Genomic DNA, 21,231 nt, shown 5'->3' on the forward strand with positions numbered 1-21,231 from the left:
CTCCTCCAGGACCTCCAGCCTCTAGCTTCTGGAGTGCATCCCTCCTCCACACAGAGACCTTTCTGAAGCATAACACAACCCAACACCCTCCACCTAAACCTTCCAGCAGCCTTTAATCCCCAAGAGGAGGCCACATCTCAAGCTGGGCATTCTAGGACCATCTTGGCATGGCCTCCTCCCCCTCATCTCTCATGTGGCAAACACCCTGCGGCACCTCCCACCCTCCTCAGGCCCCTTGCCTGCTCATCCTTCCCAAACCGTATCTCTCCCCCATTCATGCACCACTCCCTATTTCCTGCCTTCCACCCCTGGGAGCCTTGGCTTCCCTATCTGTAAATGGATAGGTTTGGACCAGCTAATCCCCAAGGTTCCTCCCTCTTGGTTCTAAAAGAATAATGCAGCTTACCCTTTGTTCTGAGTATCCAAGTGCTTTCCATGGAAAACTCAGGAACAGCCAGCAAGGATCCCAGTGGAAGCAGCGGGCGTTTTCTCTCTCACGCCTTTCCCCCCCTCACTACTTTCAGTGTATTTCACCATCTCATGAACAAAAATAACCTGGTTTGATTCGCTAAGGAAAAAAGAGGAAGCTGAGAGTTAAATCAGTGTCCACTCTCAGAAAATCAAAAGGAAAAGTAGAGAGAAAACAAAACAAAACATAGGAGACATCAAACCTATAGACTGACCAGATAACTTACCCCCCAGCAGCTGGGGACCCAAATGGGGCCAGAGGGACTTGGGAAGTTGAGGCAGGAAGAAAGGTTTGCCCACAGTTCCTTCATGGGATCCTACTCAGAGGTATCATGAAACATTGACACCTGTCAGTTCAGCTCAGACATACAACCATTCCCTTCTTACTTGACATATCAGTTAAGGGCAAGCGCTCCCGCCAGTGGGAGGTCTGATTCTCAAGACGTAAAGTGTACAACTCTGTATTTGGGGAACTGGCAGCTTATCTGTCTCCTGCTTGATCCTCAAAGCAGATGTAGTCCAGCCATCTGGGGAGGAAGAAGGATGGGCTGGTGTGTCTTCAGATCATAGAGGACAGGGACCCCAGCTGTTACCTGTGGGTAGTACACCAGAGTTGAACAATAAAGAAAGGGACTTTTATTCCTATTCTTTTGTCACATGGTAATTATTTGGTTCTGTTTCAACCAACATATGCAGTACTTGGCTTGGGTGTTTTGTTTTGTTTTGTTTTGTTTTTTAATGCGCCCACAGATGACAAAAGTTTTATTCCCCAGGTTGTTCGAGGAAACAAACTGATCCTGGAAGGCCAAATTACCTGTTGGTCATCTCCAGTGTGTTAAACTATCATCTATAGCATGGTCTGCAAACTATGTGACATAAGCCAAATCCAGCCTGCCATTTGTTTTTGTAAGTCCCACCAGCTTAGAATGTTTTTTTTTATTTTTTAATGATTTTTTCTTTTAGTCCAAAGAAGACTAGTGAAATGTGAAAATTACAGAAAATTCAAATTCCGGTGTTCACAAATAAAGTTTTATTGGAACACATCTGTGCACATTCATTTGCATAGTGCCTGTGGCTGCTTTTGCACTCCAACAGCAGGCTATGTAGCCCTTAAAGCCAAAAACGTTTACTATGTGGCACTTCACAGCGTTTGTCAACCCCAGCTCTGTATTTCCACATCCTGTTATTCAAGTATTAAAGAGTTAAGAATATATTTAAAAATGAAATTTTAATCAAACATCTGTGGAACCTTGAGTATATTCTTGAGGAACACTATTTGAAAACATACTTAAGGATTTTGTTTAGTAATGTGGGGTTTTTTTTAGAAAAATCTTTTCCTCTTTAATTTTTTCGCTATGGAAAATTGTAAACATGTTCAGCAGTATACAGAAAATATAATGAGCCCCCATATACCCACCACCCAGCTTGAACAATTATTGATTTATGGCTGATCTGGTTTCAACTGTATCCCACCCACCTCCCCCTCCTACATTATTTTGAAGCGAATCCCAAACAGTATATAATTTCATCTGTAAATATTATGTGGCATACGCAGTTTTAAAATAAACTTTTACAACTGGGGAGACTGTGACAAGCTGCATATAATAAGGAGATTTCTGCTAAAGAGTCAGAAGCCCGTGGGGAGGGAGGTAGGACACACACTTTCTAACTGATTGAGAAACGCATGTCACTACCTGATTTTCCAACCAAACTCCAGGCTGGGTGACAGTCACCAGCCATCAGGATAGGGCAGCCTCTCCCTCCCCCATCTATCATGATCAAGGAAAATAAATGAGAGCTAGGGGCAACAAAAGGGGGCTGGTTAATATAATTCAAGACTGCAAAAGAGACAGACACACTTTCAGCTTAATGAGTTTGGAAAGCCATATGAGTACTGGCATAAGACGCACCCTGGCAGTGGGTGATGCTGGCTTTTTTTTCTCTTTAATAACCAGGGTCAACAGGAAAGAAGGAGAAGCAAGCTGCCTTTATGCAACCAGACTCTTTCTTTCATCTTCTCCCCTCTGCCACCTCAAGAACCCAAAAGACACCCCCAAATTCCACTATCCATGGTGGGGAGGGGGTGGAATAAGAAAAACAAGAGCCATGCAGGGGGTCAGGAATGGAGGGAGAGGCAGACAGTGTGAGCAGGAAGCTTCCCCAGAGGTCAGACCTAGCTGGTCACTGCGGCCTGCACGCAAGGGGCCAGTTAGCTGGGTTAGGGATGTCATGCCCTAATAAAATTGGAGGGACAGCATTTATATGTCAGCTTGGCTTGGCTACAGCACCCAGTTTATTTAATCAACCACTAATCTAGATGTTGCTGTGGAGGTGTTTCGTAGATGTGGTTAACATCTACACTCAGGCAGAATCCTTTACTTTAAGTAAAGGAGATCATCCTCCATGATGTGAGTGGGCCTGCTTCATCTAATCAATTGAAAGGCCTTCAGAGCAAAACTGAGGTTTCTCTGGGATGAAGACATTCTGCCTCAAGACTGTGGCATGGGCTCCTGCCTGAGTCCCCAGCCTGATCCCCTGCCCCCCAAATGTCAGATGTGCCAGCCTCTGCAATCACCTGAGCCAATTCCTGGAAATAAATGTATGTATATAAATATATAACTGAAGAGAAGGATCAAATGTTAACTCATTTTCTCACAATTTTACAATCTGTAAAATTGTCCCCATTTTATAGATGAAGAAACTGACACACAGAGAGGTTGGGATCACTGTGAGCCTGCCCTAAAGGGCTGATGGAGCGATGGAGCGTGAGAGCAAAGGTGAGGGAAGCATCTGTGCCTTCCTTGCAGGCTCACCTGAGAGGCTCCAGTTCACTCCAGGGGAGGCAAGAAGACACCCACCTGGAAAGGGGGGGTGGACAGGAAGAAAACACTGAAAACCAAAGCAGATTGCACTTTCTGACCCCACTATAGCAGCATCAACAAAGCCCAGAGCAATCCCCATAAGTTATCCCGTCACATTTCCACGTTACCACAATGAACATCTAATATAGTAAATCTTTTCGTGTTCTCATTTACACTGTGTCCCCAATTTTATCTTACACTGTGCTTCAGGAGCTACTAATTCAATCAAAGATACCTTGATCAAGCCCTCTTGCTGCGGGAGAGGGAGAGAGATGATGCTGAAGACATCCATAGGAGGAGGCAGATGGTCCATGACGCCCAAGGAATCTTTGCTTGAGGAACCACATCCAGGGGCCCTGAGACGGGTGGTCTCTCGCAGACATGTCATCCAGGCTCCTTCTCTGCTCCAGCTCCAATCTGGGGACCCAACCATGCCTGTGTATGTGTCCCCCACCCTCTTCCTTGGAAACATACCTGACTGTTTTGTATTCCAAATGCAAACAGTCTGACAAGGTGTCAAAGTACACTGAAATGCACAGAGATACCCGTGGAACACAGTCAGAGGACCGGTTCCTTTGGTAGGGCCAGCCCAGTGGGGGGCTCTCTAAATAACAGGGTCTGCCTGCTGGACAACCTCCGGAATAAATCCTACCTTTCTGGAAACTAGAAGAGCAGGAACTTGTTTTCCCAAGTGGAAGCCTCATCCACACATGATCTTTCAGCCCATGAGAAAAACCCAGTCTGGGGACACCAGGGGAACCCCAACACAATACAGGCCATGGTGAACAATGCAGCCCAACAAGCCAAAGGCTGTGCTGTTCCTGAGCTCACATGCTGGGGATGAGCTTTGGAGGGCATTCCTCACGTGGCCCTCAAGCCAGCAGGACCCGGGGAACCTGAAAAAAAATGCCTCTTCAGCAGCCTTTTCTCCAGCTCTAACACTGACTCCTAAGCTCTCCCCACCATCCATTTCAACCACACCCTCTCTTACATCCCACCAGGCATCCTCTTTTCTTGGACTCAAGCAGTCCCCTGGGTGGACCCATCACCCTTACATCACACTGGTCTGTTAGTAGGAGGGTGTCCCCATGGAGCCAAGAGCTCTCTAGACTCCCAACCCAGGCAAGCTGTGCCTGATGTCCTCCCTCCCCGTCACCTTCTTCTTCACCTTCCCCTGACAGTCACAGGGTTTATTCTATGCCAGGACCTACTCTGGGTGCTGGAGAAACAGGAGTGAACAAGACAGACCTGGCCCATGCCCTTCTGGCGATTCCATGCTATTCATTTGTTCAGCCAACAAATACCCATAGAAAACCCACCACTATGTACTGGGCACAGTTCCAGGTGCTGGGGAAACAGAAGTGAACAAACAGAACAAAAATCCCTTCCCCCATAGAGTTTACATTCTAGATAAGACACTCCATAAATCATTACACAAATTATTAATTACAAATGTGTAGCTGCTACAGGGGCAGAGCTCAGGACATGAAGAAAGCATACAGCCAAAAATCTAACCTGGTGACCCCTTAGGAACCACATTAACAGAGGCTTCAAGGAAGAAGGGTAATTAGCTGGAAGGGTGAGGGTGGAACCTGAAATAAGGTAGTGGCAGGCTTGGGGTCTCCTGAGGCTGTGAAGAAGAGATCTGTTCCAGACCTCTCTCCTTGGTCTGTGCATGGCCGCCCTAAATTCACACGACCTGTCTCCATAAGGACATGGGGCATACTGGATTAGGACCCACCCTAAAGACTTCATTTTCACTGGGTTAAGAAACAAAATTCAGGGGGGCCTGGGTGGCTCAGTCAGTTAAGTGTCTGACTCTTGATTTCGGCTCAGGTCATGATCTCACAGTTCGTGAGTTCTAGTCCTAAGTCGGTTTCTGTGCTGACAGTGTAGAACCTACTCCGGATTCTCTGTCTCCCTCTCATTCTGCCTCTCTCTCTCTTTCTCTCTCTCAAAATAAATAAACTTTAAAAAATAAATAATAAAAAAATGTTTTTTAATTCAAACAAGTCCCTTTGAAGATCTAATTGGCTTTATTAAGCAGTTCATGAGGCAGGCAGCATCCCGCCTAGCAAGCAGAGAGGTCTGGGTTGTACAACATGGAAGGTTTTCAAGGGAAGGAGGGTGGGGCAAGGAGGTTACTAGCAAAATAAAAGAAAGAATCAGACCAGGACTCCATCTATTCTCACAAAAGGGAGCCAGGGTTATTGTTTTGCAGATGACCTTACTGGTGTTGATGAGGAAGTTTCATTGACCCCTAAACATTGACCCCTAAAACATTCCTAGGATCTGTTGACACACTAATATTTAAGTCTCAGTTTGCTGTCATGGGGTGGGGTGGCAAATGACTCCATTTGGGGCTTGTTTTTCTGTTTTCGACAACCAAATTACTTCTCTCAAGACCCTATCCCAAATAAGGTCACATTCTGAGGTACTGGGGGACAGGACTTCAACATGAATTTTGGGAATGATTCAACCCATAACACTGACTAAGAAAAGTTTGGTGGGGAGTGAGAAGTTTTCACAGCCTTTCATATTTTTAGAGAGACTCGGTCAAGAAAACCCCTATGTACCCTTTTTAACTAACTTGACAGTCTGATTGTTCATCTGGGGCCATGCTTTACAGAAAGGACCATGCCGTCTGAGATTCCCAGTTCCCAGGGGTGAAAATCCTACCCCACAGACATTCCTGCCGGACACTTCAGCCAAGGATGGAACTAAAGGTTTGTTACCCAAAACTAAGTTTGCCTTTTAGTGGGTGTCAAGCCAAAAGAAAACGACCAAGCCACAGAATAGGAAAAGCAAGGGTTTTACTAGCAACAGGTAAAGGAGAACACCAGAGATATCTCAAGCAGTGTCTCCTTGAGCAACAAAACTGGGGAAGTTTTAAGGTAAGGAGGCATACCTGTTCATGAATCAGCTTGCCCAATGGGGAATCCAGCATGGAATTGGGGCAAAAGTCATTTTAAGGGGACAGAGTTCAGGTCAAAGTCATGAAGGCCAGCAACGGTCAATATTGTCAATTCTCTGGCTTTAGTTGGTCGGTGTCTGAATACTCAAAGGGGCTTAGATCCTGCAAAGATAGAACATGCTTCAGGTCAGTCTTTACTTCTGAACCAGCACTAGAAGCTTTACCTCTGATTCATTGCCCCTGATATGATTAGGCTCTCTCCTGGCCTGACAGTGGCTCTTATATTCTTTTGTTCCCCTAAAATCATTATCTACTGGGGTCTATTTTTATGCAATCTCAACATATCCCAGGAATTTCTGTAAGAAATGTGCTTTGGGCATGGATCACAAGATGGGCAGAGACCTAAAACGACTTTTTGTATGTCTTGAAAGCTTTGTCTTTTATTTTTCCTGGGACCCCTAACTCTTTCTGCTGACAGGTTGGGCTAGCTACAAAGCATGAGCCAGTGAAACGTAAGCAGGGCGTTGGGGAAGGCTGAGAAGGAAGCACAGTAGACTGTCCATTTTCCTGTCAGTTCCCAAAAATGTCTGGAACTTTATCTACACTAAGACTGTCTCCTGTCAGAGGTCCCCCAATCTGAACCACAGTCACCCAGGGAACTTGTTAAAATACAGATTCCCGGGCCCTGCTTTGGAAAGACCCCAGACGTGTAATTTTCTTACATGCCCCAGGTGACTCAGGTCTCCAGTGGATTTGGAAGCTGCTGGCACACAGGCCCTTTCTTCCACTGGGCCTGAACATAAACATGTACTCAGGGCTCTGTGGAACCCAGTGGTTTTGATCTGTGGGGAACTGGCACAATTCCTAGCCCTTGATTATCCCACTAAATTGTCTGAAGACAGATTCTGATTTCCATTTCTATTCCTGCCTCTCAGCTCTGATTACTTCAGCAAATGCTTTTCAATTGCCCCATTCTTTTCTTTCTTAAAGAACAGCCTCTAACTTCAATTTTTTTAAAAATATATATCAGCCATTTCCCACATTCTAGAAGCTTTGTGCTTTCTACCTCGGGGGATGGTTTAAGAAAAGATTTTATTTCTCCTACTTTTGATTCCTTTAAGTCAACAGAGATACCTTTACACAACATTGATCGAACCTTTTAAATGTGGTTAGTTAGAGATGGCCACTGGAGAGTTACTCAGCTGACAGTTTGGATTGGCCCCATGGCTGATGCTTGCAGTTCCCTGCCCGTGGACCTCCACACACCATGGTCTGCTTAGGGCCAGCCCTGCAACTCACCTCCCGTGGCTGTGGGTACAGGCAAGACAAACCAGAGTCCTAAGGAGTTCACATCCCTGGAAGTAGCCCTCAACCAACTGGCAGACCAGGGATTGGTGGATAAATGCTCCAGCTTTTCTGTTTCTCCACGAAGAGAACTCAAAGCCATGTTCTACACTGGATCCCAGAGGTCCCTGGCTGAAATGAGGTCTGGTTGCTCACAGTGGCAACCTGCTCCATGATACACCCCTTACTGACTTCCTGCCCCTCCCTGTCTCACTTTCTTCATGCTTTACCAGATGCTTCCTGGGGTCGCCTCCCAAGGAAATGACTTGCACTCAAATCTTTGTCTCAGCCAAAAGGAACTCAAAGCAAGATAGGCACTGTCCTAAACTGTTCTTCCTGTGCTAGATGGCAGCTCTTCCTCAAGAACTCAAATCCCAGACTGTACCGTATTTTAAATTTGGTTACAGGACATTTAAGGTGCAACATCATAGATCACAGCAGGTCTTTCCTGGCCATGCTAAATTCAATCCTGTAATTCTATCTGAATGTTCCTCTGAGACTTGGGACCAAATCGGGCTTGAAGCTCAATAAATTGTCAGCATCTGCATTTCAACCAAAAGGCCAAAATAGAGCTTCTGGAGATGGGGTTGTAAACTGGTGCACCCACTTTGGAAAGTGGTCTAGCAGTTGCCCCAAATGTTAAACAAAGTTATCAGCTGATCCAGTAGTTCCATCCCCAGGTCTATACTCAAGAGAACTGAAAATATGTGTCCTTATAAAACTTGTATAGGAACCGTCATCGCAGCGATATTCATAATAGCCAGAGTGTAGAAACAACCCAGGGGCACCTGCGTGGCTCAGTTGGTTAAGCATCTGTTCATCTGTCCCACTCTTAATTTCAGCTCAGGTCATGGTCTCATAGTTCACGGGGGTCATAATCTCAGGATTCATGGGTTCAAGCCCTGTGTCAGGCTCCATGCTGGGCTCCATGCTGGGAGTGCACAGCCTGCTTAAGATTCTCTTTCTCTTTCTGCTCCTTCCTCTTTATCATTCTCCCTCTCTCTCTCTCCCTCCCTCTCTCTCTCTCTCTCCTTCAGAATAAAGAAATAAACTTTAAATCTTTTTTTTAAAAAATGAACTACTGGGACCTCATCAAAATAAAAAGCTTCTTCTGCACAGCAAAGTAAACAATCAGCAAAACTAAAAGGCAACTGACAGAATGGGAGAAGATATTTGCAAATGACATATCAGATAAAGAGTATCCAAAATCTACAAAGAACTTATCAAACTCAACACCCAAAAAACAAATAATCCAGTGAAGAAATGGGCAAAAGACATGAATAGACACTTCTCCAAAGAAGACATCCAGATGGCCCACCGACACATGAAAAAATGCTCAACATCACTCATCATCAGGGAAATACAAATCAAAACCCCAATGAGATACCACCTTACACCTGTCAGAATGGCTAACATTAACAACTCAGGCAACAACATATGGTGAGGATACGGAGAAAGAGGATTTCTTTTGAATTGTTGGTGGGAATGCAAGCTGGTGCAGCTACTCTGGAAAACAGTATGGAGGTTTCTCAAAAAACTAAAAATAGAACTACCCTACGACCCAGCAATTGCACTACTAGGCATTTATCCAAGGGATACAGGTGTGCTGTTTCGAAGGGACATATCCACCCCCATGTTTATAGCTGCACTATCAACAATAGCCAAAGTATGGACAGAGCCCAAATGTCCATCGATGGATGAATGGATAAAGACAATGTGGCATATATATACAATATATATACAATGTATATATATATATATATATATATATATATATGTGTGTGTGTGTGTGTGTATGTATATACACTATATATATATATATATATATATATATATATACAGCAATCAAATGTGGTAGAAAATACACGTACAGCAGAAAATGTGGTATATATATACAATATATACACAATGTATATATATATATATACACACTATATATATATACACACACTATATATATATATATGTGTGTGTGTGTGTGTGTGTATATATATATATATATATATATATATACACACACATAGAAATCAAAAAGAATGAAATCTTGCCATTTGCAACTATGTGGATGGAACTGGAGGGTATTATGCTAAGTGAAATTAGAGAAAGACAAAAATCATACGACTTCACTCATATGAGGACTTTAAGAGACAAAACAGATGAACATAAGGGAAGGGAAACAAAAATAATATAAAAACAGGGAGGGGGACAAAACAAAAAAGACTCATAAATATGGAAAACAAACAGAGGGTTACTGGAGGGGGTGTGGGAGGGAGGATGGGCTACATGGGTAAGGGGCATTAAGGAATCTACTCCTGAAATTATTGCTTCACTATATACTAATTTTGATGTAAATTTTAAAAAATAAAAAATAAAGTTAAATTATAAAAAAAAAAGTATAAACAACCCAAACATTCATTAGCTCTGGTGATGAATCAACAGCATGTGATGTGCCATCAATTGAATGTCATTCAGCCAAAAAGGAATGAAATATTAAAACCCACTACACCATGGATGAACCTGGAAAACATGATGCTAAGTGAAAACAGCCAATCACAAAAGGCCACATATCAGATGATTCCATTTATATGAAATGTCCAGAATAGGCAGACTCACAGAGACAGAAAGTAAATGAGTGGTTACCAAGGATGTACGAAAAGTGACTGCTAACAGGTGTGGGGTTTCTTTGGGAGGTGATAAAAATGTTCTAAAATTAGACAGTGATGATGGTTGCACAACAATTCTGTGAAAATGCTAAAAAAAAAACCCACTGAACTGTATTCTTTTACAAGGCAAATTTTTATTTTATGTGAATTATAATTAATAAAGTGGTTATTTATTTAAGATGGAAGAGTGTGTAGTTCTGAGATCCCCTGTGGAACTGTACCTCTAATTTTTTTCTACAACTTTCTCATTTTCCTGAAACATCTTTTCAAAGCCATGTCACAATCTCAGAAGAAAACGAAATGAAAAGTCTGACCGTGAGTCTTGATGTTGCCAAAGCTAAATTCCAAGCAGAGGCTGGACCCGTGAGCACCAGCGGGCACAGCAGAAAGAACACAAGGGGGTCTGGCTCTGCATCCTGGGGCAGCCACCTGCTGCTTCTGTGACCTCAGCAGGTGGTGCCTGGACACAGAGTTTTAAAAACATTAAATGAGCTACATCTAGGTGAAATATGTCTCAGCCAGGCAGAAATGAATCTTCTTAAAGCAACATTTGTGGGACAAAGGTTGTTCACCCATTTGCTCATTCAAGGCATCTGAATCTTGACCACAAGGGACCGGCTGACTCAGATGTCCCTCTGTAATAAAGCCAGAGGGACTCTATAACCCAGGAAGTCTTAAGGTCACAGAAGAATTCATTCAGAAAGACCAAGGTCATTCCCTGGGGTGAGGGCACAATACAGTTCAGCATGCAATTTCAACATCATGATGTTTAACCAACTATAAAAGTCTTAAAGTCTATAAAATCATCCCCACTTCAAAGAAGAGAAATTGAGTCTTAGGGAAATCAAATGATTGACTCCAGGTCACTCAACTAGAAACTGGCATTGCTGGGGCTAAACCCACATCTCCAGCCATACACCATATACACAGGCAGAAGTCAGGCAGGGCCAGGGCTTGGGTGGGATCACGCTAAGGAATTCAAGGAAACAAGGATGGGGAAAAAGTTAGGGCCACATCCAAAGCTGCTTCCTCCACCAGAGAGGCCGTGAGCATGGCCATCTGAGATGACCATTGGAGGGAAGCCTAGAATGACCAACCATCCAGACTGGGACCACAGAGCCAGACAGCTTCCCAGAGAAGGCACACAATAGCCCTGTTCTGTGGAGATCATAAGGTAAGTGTGTGCACATGAGGAATGACAGGACTCACCCCAGCATGCAGTTAGTACCTTGGGGAGGCAGAATTCAAACGCAGGCCTATACGACTCCAAGCCCTATGCTCTTTGCCCCTTGGTACCTATTTGGGAAACCACTTAAAAATTTTTGTTGAACTTAGATAGGGGTGAAAGGACTGGAGCATGGCCCCAAAAGTAGCAGCTGCTTCTCAATTTGCAAATTATTTGTTCTTAGCCATAAAATGAAATAAAACCTATGCTGTGAGGGGTGATGAGTTGACTGACATAAAGCACCTAGCAGGTGCTTGGCACATAGTAGATAGCCTAAATGCTGACTCTTTTTCCTCAACAGGAAGGTTGGTGGTCTGAGGTCAACAGCCTGCCCCTCAGTATAAATAAAAAGACAGAGAGGCACAGTTGTAGCACACAGAAATTACAAAACAGGGTGGGCAAGGCCTTGGGGAACATCCAACCCTATCCAGTAGATGGCGGCTTAAGAAACTGAGACTCAGGTTTAAAAAAATAAATTAAATAAATAAAAAAGGGGCACCTGGGTGGCTCAGTCGGTTGGGTGCCCGACTTCAGCTCAGGTCAAGGTCTCACAGCTCATGAGTTCGAGCCCTGCGTCAGGCTCTGTGCTGACAGCTCAGAGCCTGGAGCCTTCTTCGGATTCTCTCTCTCTCTCTCTATCTCCCTCTCTCCCCTCTTCTGCTCATGCTCTGTCTCTCTCTGTCTCAAAAAGAAATAAACATTAAAAATAATTTTTTTTAAAAAAAAGAAACAGACTCAGGGGTGCCTGGGTGGCTCATTTGGTTAACATCTGACCCTTGGTTTCTGCTCAGGTCATGATCTCCTTGTTAGTGGGTTCAAGCCCTGTGTCTTCCCTCTCTCTCTCAAAATAAGTAAATAAACATTGAAGGAAGGAAGGAAGGAAGGAAGGAGGGGGGAAGGGAGTGAGGGAGGGGAGGAAGGAGGGAAGGAAGGAAGAAACTGAGAGGTGACAGCTTGCCCGTGGTCACCCACTAAAATGGCTTGGTCATTAAGAGATATTCCCAAGTTTTTTCCCTCAACTATGAGGAGCAAAAATAATTTCTCCTCCAGTAATCCTTGGCAACACTTAATAAAAACACTTCTCTAGCATAAATGCTAAAATTGCCTAAATATGGCTAACTCTTGGATAATGCTGGTTAATCCTGGCTAATGTTTGATTCTCTAAAGCGTCTTTTCCCATCAATAAACTTTTTTGTGGGAAACTCTCATTTGCCTTGTGTTTCTTATGGAAATGTGATTTGTACATACATCCTTTCTGCATAAATATTTAGCTCATCATTGTGCCGCACAAATTCCCTGCAAATTAGGTGGAAATCAGCCTCAGCTGACAGAAGCATCTATACTCATCCAGGGAAAAATCATTATTGTTTAGAACTTATTAAGCCCCGACAGTAAGTACTGGATGGGCCTAGGAACTTCAATAAATATTGAATGCAAATGTGAACCAAATGCTTGAGCTAAAGTTGTTCTTGTGATTTCTACCTACTAGGCACCAGCTAAGGTTGAGGGAAGAAAATGGGTTACAGCTTGGCTCTGCTAATTGCAAGCTATTTCAACCAAAGCAAATCACCAAGTACCTCCTCATCTATGAAATGGGTCTAACCAGCCCTATCTCATAGGGTTTTTTTATCATAAAGATTAAATGAGATTACATGCATCAAGTACCCTGCATGAGGCCTGGCACATAGCTGATGTTCAATAATTGCCCATTTCTAACAAACTAATAAGCCCCAAGTGGGTGACATGTGGAACTGGTAGCTCACAAGTTGTTTACAGTTGTATCCCACCCCCGTGCTGCAAACATAATTGCAGCGATCACAACTATTGGAAGATTGCAGTCAACTCCACCAATATGATATAAAACTAAGCAGAGGACCAGTTTCTAGATAGCTTGGAATAAGAATCTACATATTTAGGGGCACCCTGGTGGCTCAGTCAGTTAAGCATTTGATTTAGGCTCAGGTCATGACCTCACAGTTCATGAGTTCTAGCCCCACATTGGGCTCTGTGCTGACAGCTCAGAGCCTGGAGCCTGCTTGGGATTCTGGGTCTCCCTCTCTCTCTGCCCCTCCCCTGCTCGTGCTCTGTCTCTCTCTGTCTCAAAAATAAATAAACATTGGGGCACCTGGGTGGCTCAGTCGGTTGAGCGTCTGACTTCAGCTCAGGTCATGATCTCGCGGTTTGTGAGTTCGAGCCCCGCATCAGGTTCTGTGCTGACAGCTTGGAGCCTGGAGCCTGCTTCAAATTCTGTGTCTCCTTCTCTCTCTCTGCCCCTCCCCCGCTCATAAGCTGTCTCTCTCTCTCTCTCTCTCTCTCTCTCTCTCTCTCTCTCAAAAATAAAAATAAACATTAAAAAAATTTTTTTTTTTTTAATCTGAAAAAGTGACCTCCCCGTCTGCCCCCCACCCACACACAAACTTGCTCCTGAACTTGGAAACAGCCCCATCATCCACTTATCCTCCCAAGCTAGAAACACAGACATTATCCTTGCTTTTCCTCTTTCCCTCCCCTGCCCCCACCACTTCCAGCCATTCACCAAGTCCTGCCAATGTGACCTCCTAAATCTCCCCTGGACTCAATCGCTTCTCTCCATCCCCATAACCACTGAGCCAAGCAAGATAACCACCATCTCTGGCCCGGAATATTGCGGTAGACTCCCACCTGTTGTCCCATACTCACCTTGGCTCCCCACACTTCCTCTCTCCATACCACAACTGGAGGAATTGCTCTTTCGAGCAAATAATAATTCTAACAATTAATAGTGAATGCTTACATTGTGCAAGGTATTGTTCTAACCTATGACTCTTCAGCCTAAAAGCTTGTACTTCCCATGGGACTTAGAATAAAGCCCCCAACTCCTTGCTTGAACCCTTCAAGGCCCTATATGTCCTGGCTCTCCCTCTTTTCTACTGCTCCTTCTCTCATTATTTCCCCTGATGGATCAAATCCCAGAAGGTCTCTTCCTGACCAGTAATTTTTGAACAATTTTGGAGATCACCTTTCTGCTTTTATTTTTCCATGGAGAACTGGTAAAGATAAACACAGCCAGCAATTCATTATAGCAGTGAAAACAGATTTTATTCAGTATCCACTGACCATAGGGGAAGTGCTGAGCTTGATTCTGATTGTGCAGAGGTGACTGGGCATCATAAAGGGAGAATGGGGACAGAGGGAGGGGGAATACTCATGAAAAATTACAAAAAGTGGGAAGGGGATGTTGGTCCACATGAAACCCACATGGATTTGCTAACTGGTGCCTACCAAAGTCAGGCCCCTACCCTCCCGCACAGGCTGGGAGTCAGGATCCCTATCTTGTTCCAGGTGTTGGCTGGAACAAACAGCAAGTTCATTTGGCAGCCTTGATTTTTCTCAGGCAGGGACTTTAACAGGTCTGGGGTCATCCTAGGGAGGTTGCCTTCAGCCATTAGAAATTATGTTAATGTTTGTTCAAATCTTTACAGGCCAACGTTGAAGCTTAGTCAAGAAGAAGATTCAGAAGAGGTTGGCTGGAGCTTGGTCAAAGAGAGAATCTTTGTCAGTGACACTGAATGTCCATCTGTGCCAACTCCCCATCCCCATTCCAACTGTCCACACACACCCCAACTCCCACCCATCATCTTCCCAGGCCCTAGTTTAAAGCCTTCTTCATCAGGCCCCTCACTGGAGCACCTGCAGTGATGAGTATGAGACTAAAGGCAGTTCTGTTTATCCCTTTTAACAATCCATGTTTTGTTTTGTTTTGTCTGGTTTTGTTTTGTTTTAATTTGGGAGACAGGGAGAGAGAATCCCAAGCAGGCTCCACGCTTAGCACAAGCCCAACACAGGACTCGATCCCACCAACATGGGACCACGACCTGAGCCAAAATCAAGAGTCGGATGCTCAACCAAGTAAGCCACACAGGCACCCCTCCATAGGTTCTCCGCCCCCTCCCCCACCTCCTGATGGCCTGGTGCACAGCCCAACACACAGTAGGTGCTCAATGAATGTTTGTTGAGTTAATTAACAAAGCCCTACAGTCTTCATCACAAATGTGTGGAATGCTCCTTCAAACCACCACCCCCAGGACCTGAGGTTGACTGGAAAATGACTCCCATGGAACAAATCACCCTCAGGCACTCAATAAAACTATTCAGTGCTCACTGCTGCTGAAGGAACTGATTGCACTGCTTTGACCCTGAAAGTAATTACGTACACCAACATCCATCTGCTGGTGGGGTGGCCTGGAAGGGGGTCCTCACCTCCACGCAGCTCTGTCTTCTAAATAAACTCAAAAGATCATACGTTGTCACTTCTCCAGGATCATTGTCAGTTGTTAGAAATCAAACAAGGGGTAAGGAACATGTCCAACCATCTCCCCAGGCTCTAGCTGTGCACCCTCCATCACCTCCAACTCAGACACAGAACACCGTGAGGCTTCTCCTCCCTGGGAAGTCAGCAGGAGGGTCCTGATCAAACAGCCGCTCTGCCCTCAGCCCATCATTATGATGTCTACATTCCAGGCATTCCAAAAACCTGGAAGTCAGCCTTGCTGCTTGTCTCGCTTCACCCACACATCCATCATTCACTCTTTCCACAAGCACCTATTGCTTGTAATAGGTGGAGCCTATTAGTGCTGGATTTATACTAATGAACAAGACAGGCATGGCCTTTCCCTTCATGGAGCTCACAGTCTAGAGAAGAAAATGGAGATTAACCAAATGGACAGACAAATGTTCAAGTTAAATTTAAAATGAACGCATCTATTATCTGCTGGGCTCTGTGCCAGGCCCTGTAGGGGAAGAAGGTAGCGTGGGTGGGAGGTCATTGATCAAGATACCTCAATGTTCCCCTAAGCTTGACTATACCCTAGATAGTCCCTTCCTGACCACAGGCCCCTGACTTCCCTTTTCTTAGAGTGTTTACTTTAGAAATCTTGCAATTGTAAGTTCTTTCTCTGCCCCTTTGAGATATAAATCTTCTCCCAGCCTCTTGCCAGTTTTACAACCCTGATATGTCTTATTCAAGGACCTGGGTGCCATCCTTGAGAAATGTAATCATTAAGAAAGATAATACCTTCTCTCCCAGTCTCTGGGACAGTAGGAGCCTAACTTTAACAAATACCAATGAGCCAATACAAATAAACCAGTGCCCTCCGTTACTTTTCCATTAGCTTGAAAACCCTCTTGCCTTTTGTTTCAGTAGACTTGAGAGGTCAGTCTCTCTCCCCTACTGCAGTAGTCTTACATAAAGTCTCCCTCACCTGTTTAACTCCATCCAGTGCAATGTTTCTTTGGCATCACACAGAAATGAGTAAAACATGGATCCTGACCCCCCCCCCCCAAAGAATTTAAAGTCTGATTAGGAAGACAAGTTAAAACTTTCAAAATTGTAGTAAAATCTATGGAGAAAAAAAAAAACAGAGGAAGCCATGAGAGGGTGTAACATGGGAAACAAACATAGATATGAAGGGGAATCAAGGAAGAACCCTCTGAGAAGTGATATCTCAGAAGGGACACATGGTCTAGGCAGAGGGACCAGTACACATAAGACCTTCAGATTAAACATTCAGCTTCAGATATATTGAGTTCCTGTCCCCATCAAGTCCTGTTGTATTTGCACATGTGTCTCTTCTTTCACATTCCAACGCATGGCTCCGACAGGGTGCTCCCCCAGCTCAGCAGCCATCCATGAATCTCCGGCACCCCCCTGAGGAAGTCTATTGCTCTTAACTTCCCCTGCCTTAGGTCAAGACTATGTTCAATCTGGCTCCTATTACCCCTCCAACCACATGGAGAGAAAGTGTCTCCGAGAAACATAAGCTTCTGGGGTATGACACAGGAGGGAGCTTCCTGCGCAGGCAGTCCCAAGACAAACCAGGAAGTAGGAATGCACAGCAGTGACGTGACTGAAGGTCAATTCATACAGCTCAAGTACTAATAGGACTGAAAATTCTTTACTAGTGGACTGAAAATAGAGTTATTCTGCCTTATTCTGTGACGCAGGGCCTTAAGCAACTAAGAAATGCAAGATCAGTCACTGCTGAATGTATTTCTGAAGCAAAAGATGTGCCTTGCGAATGGCTGTGCCCTGGGGCTTCACTAGCCCTACAGCCCCCTACTGACCCCCAACTCGTAGATGCAGAAGGAGCATCAAGGTTACCTTTACAGTGGGAGAGAACTAGGGTCTTGATTACATTACTACATTTGGACACCCACGAATTCCTGACTTGTGCCTCTCCACAGGATTCCTCAGGGAGGCCTCGCCAGAGAAGAGTCACCAAACAGGACACGCTACGTTCTGCTGCGAGGAGCTAGGCCCCATGCCCCATCCACACAGCACAGAACTCCAAGGACCTAAGGCTGGAGCCCAGAGTTCAGGCTCATGACTGCTGGAGTTCCAGGAGCAGTGGGCTGGCCAAGAGGACACGCTGGCCTGGGAGCACCCCCTCAGGAAGGAAGGGGTGACTTATGTATACAATCCATGTGATCTCCTGCATAGGTGCATGATCTGATCACTTCACGGACTGACACCTATCAGATGGTCAACTCCTCCTCCTCCCTGGGGGCAGCGAGAGCCCATCTCCATCACCTCTGATCCTTCTTTTCCAACTCTCCCATCCTCCTGGCCCTGAGCACAGGACTGTCTCAGTCAGATCTTCTTCCTGGGTCGTGCTCTCCAACCCAGGGCAAAACCTGGGTTTTGTCTCTCCATTCCCCAAACAGCTTCTTTTCTTCACGTCTAGGACTTGTGCCTGCTTATGTCTCTGAGCTCTGGGCAAAGGCCCAAGAACTCAGCTCCTTCCCTGTCCAGAAGCTTCCTAAAGCCAGGCCAGCAAGTATCTTGGCAGAGACTCTTGCTACTGTGATGAGCTCTATCTGCATCCCATCAAGGGCGATGAGTTACTGTGGAGATAGGAGCAGGGCTTTTTTCTTTAATCCAATTAAGCCACATGCTGACTGTGATACTTTCTCCACTATCTAAGGCAGCAGGTACCTTTGCAATTACTTCCCCTCTGCTGAGGCTGCATGCCAGCCACCAACGGGGAGTCTCTGAGAGATAGAGATGAGGTTGTGCAATCACAAGGGCAAAGTGATGGGGGAGGGGACAGACCAGGGACAGGGAGGACTGACCAGGGAGCACCTAAGATGAAGATCCACCAAGAGTGTGCAGCACAAGGCAAACCACGCCTGGGAGCCAGCTGAGACGTGACTTCCAGCTGCGTGCAAGGGCCTTAGAAACAAGGGGCTTTGTCTTAATTTGGGTTTCCCCAGAGCAGACCTGGAGACAAGGATTTATGTGCAGGCAGGCAGTTTGGGAAGTGATTGAGGAAGTAAAGTGGAAGAGTCAGGGAGTGAGACAGGGGAGCGAAGACAGCCAATAAAGTCTGCATTCCTGAGTGGGTTGGTCACTGGACAGGCCGGGTTTAATGCCACTTGGAACTCTTTAGGAGACCATGTAGAACACACCCTAGAAGTATCCCCAAGGGATGAGAAAGCCAGGTGTTCATTCACTGAAGTGACTGAATGGTGACCCTCAAAAAGATATGTCCACATTGTAACCCCTGCAATCTGTTAGTGTGAACTTAACTGGAAAAAGGGTCTTTGTCAATATAATTAAACATCTTGAGATGAGATCATCCTGGATTACCCACGGGGCGCCTAAATCGAAAGACAAGTGTCCTTATAAGAGATGCACAGGGAGGAAAAGAAAAGATGATGTGATGTCAGAGGCAGAGGTTGAAAGGATGCAGCCATGAGCCAAGGAACACTAAGAGCCACCAGAAGCTGGAAGAGTTAAGGAAGGATTCCCCCCAGAGCCTTCAGAGGGAGCAGGGCCCTGTGATACCTTGATTTCAGACTTCTGGCCTCCAGAACTGTGAGGGAAGAAATGTCTATGTTTTAAGGCACCCGATTAGTGATAATTTGTTACAGCTACCAGGACACTGATATATCCACCAACTCCCATCCCTTCTTGGTTATGGGTTACTCTTGGGGTCAACTCCCCAGCATTTCCAGCCTGTACTACCAGAAGCTGAGTGCCCTTCTGTAGCCAGAGAAAGACCTCGGGCAGAGAGACACTGGTGTTTGCAGTAGGAAGCCATCCTGTATGCAGAAATCTCCCACTGAAATGGCAGGTGACCTCTGGGGCACAGTGGGGTCAGGGGGAGAGGGAGGGCACCGGCAGCCCCTGCACAGGGTGGCTGGATTTGGATCAGGGCCACCTTCTGGCCCACCTAACTATGTTCTCCAAGGGGACCCCCACCAGGAAACATGCTCCTCCTTAGGATTAGACCCTCGGGTGAGAAGAGAAACTCACAATAGGATGTGTCAGATGTGTGCCCAAACACACGTCCCCTCACACACATCCTTCCAATGCCCTTGTGACATACAGAGGGCAGAATAATGGCGCCCAAAGCTGTCTGGTCCTAATCCCCAGAATCCCCGTGAATATGTGACCTTACATGGCAAGAGGGACTTTGCAGATGTGACTAAGTTGAGGGTCATGAGATGGAAGACTGTCCTGGATTGTCCAGATGGGCCCGGTGTTCTTACAAGAGTTCTTACAAGTGAAAGAGGGAGGCAGGTGGATCAGGGGTCAGAATCAGAAAGACAAAGATGCTATCCTGGTGGCTTTGAAGGTAGAGGAAGGGGCTGGAGCCAAGGAGCCTCTAGCAGTTGGAAAAGGCCAGAGGAAAAGATCTCCCCTACAACCTCCTGACACCTTGGTTTTAGGCCAGTGAGACCCATTTCAGACTTCTGGCCTCCAGAACGCAAGATGATGCATTTACATTGCTTTAAGCCACTGAGTTTATGGTAATTTGCACAGCGTAGGACACGAATACTTTATAGACTTAAAGAAACCTTGAGATGAGCCCACAGGCTGTGAGGAACGGGATGCAGCTATTATCAGAGACTCCCCTGGACTCTGCAGGATGCCGTTTCTGAGGTGTTGCTCACCGCTGTGTCTCAGAGCCTAGCAGGACCCTTGGCGCGTGGCGGGAATTTGTCTCCTTTGCCTCATTTGATGGAATTATATTACATTTCTTTGCACACTTCATCACACCTAAGAGTGTTTCACACAAAGTAGTTGTTTAAAAATACTTGTCAAACAGTTAAATGTTTGGTCAATCGATAGGTTTTCAATTGAGTGAAACAAAACTGCTGCTCCTCGTGGTTTACTCTCTTGCTTTCTCCACTTCCTTCCCCAGCCCTGAAACAAGCCACCCACCTGAGCTCACTGCCTGGAGGACGCAGAACATCCTTCCAGTGAGCAGAAACAAAGACCCCTGCCTGGTTTGGGGCTCCACAAGTCTGGCCCTTGGGGACTGAAACAAAATGTTTGAGAGGAGCCTGGCCCAAATGTCCTTCTCCTCCCCACCAGCCATGAAGATAACTTCCCCTGGGACTAAGAGGGGGAGGACTGGACAGATCCAGCAGGAAAAGGGTCCTGCACCCCAGGGAGGCAGCAGGAGCCCAGGAAAGGAGGACTGGGGATAAGACCAGGCAGGGGGCATCAGGAGGCTAGAGGACTGGACGCCCCTGTGTATGATGTGGTATTTAAGACAGAACAGGGCAGACTTTAAGCAACATACTAAATGCTGTTGTGATTGTCATCAGAGCTGGGGGCCAGAGCAAACCCCTGTGCGTTGGGAGGGGCATGGGGGGGGTGGTTCCCTGAAGGGCAGAGGTGTCTCTAGCATGATCCCAGGGCAAGAAATGAGGGGGTCTTGAACTGGACCACCAAAGACAGCCCTCGCCTGCTAAGGCCAAGGAGGA

General features: G+C 45.7%; 1 long non-coding RNA gene across 5 annotated transcripts in view; it reads right to left on the reverse strand.

The window, feature by feature from the left end:
• The window catches only part of LOC147582744 (uncharacterized), a 136,862-nt gene that overhangs the window by 37,604 nt on the left and 78,027 nt on the right, over positions 1–21,231 (reverse strand). For all 5 annotated transcript variants that reach the window (XR_015249474.1, XR_015249473.1, XR_015249476.1 and 2 more), the window contains 4 exons: positions 6,238–6,405; positions 3,565–3,746; positions 856–995; positions 407–568 (listed from right to left, as the gene is read on the reverse strand). This is a non-coding gene — a long non-coding RNA (uncharacterized LOC147582744). The remainder of the gene's footprint in view (positions 1–406; positions 569–855; positions 996–3,564; positions 3,747–6,237; positions 6,406–21,231) is intronic.

This window comes from Puma concolor, chromosome A3, assembly GCF_028749965.1.
Source record: "Puma concolor isolate L17-30 chromosome A3, mPumCon1.1.hap2, whole genome shotgun sequence".
NCBI classification, from domain to species: Eukaryota; Metazoa; Chordata; class Mammalia; order Carnivora; family Felidae; genus Puma; species Puma concolor.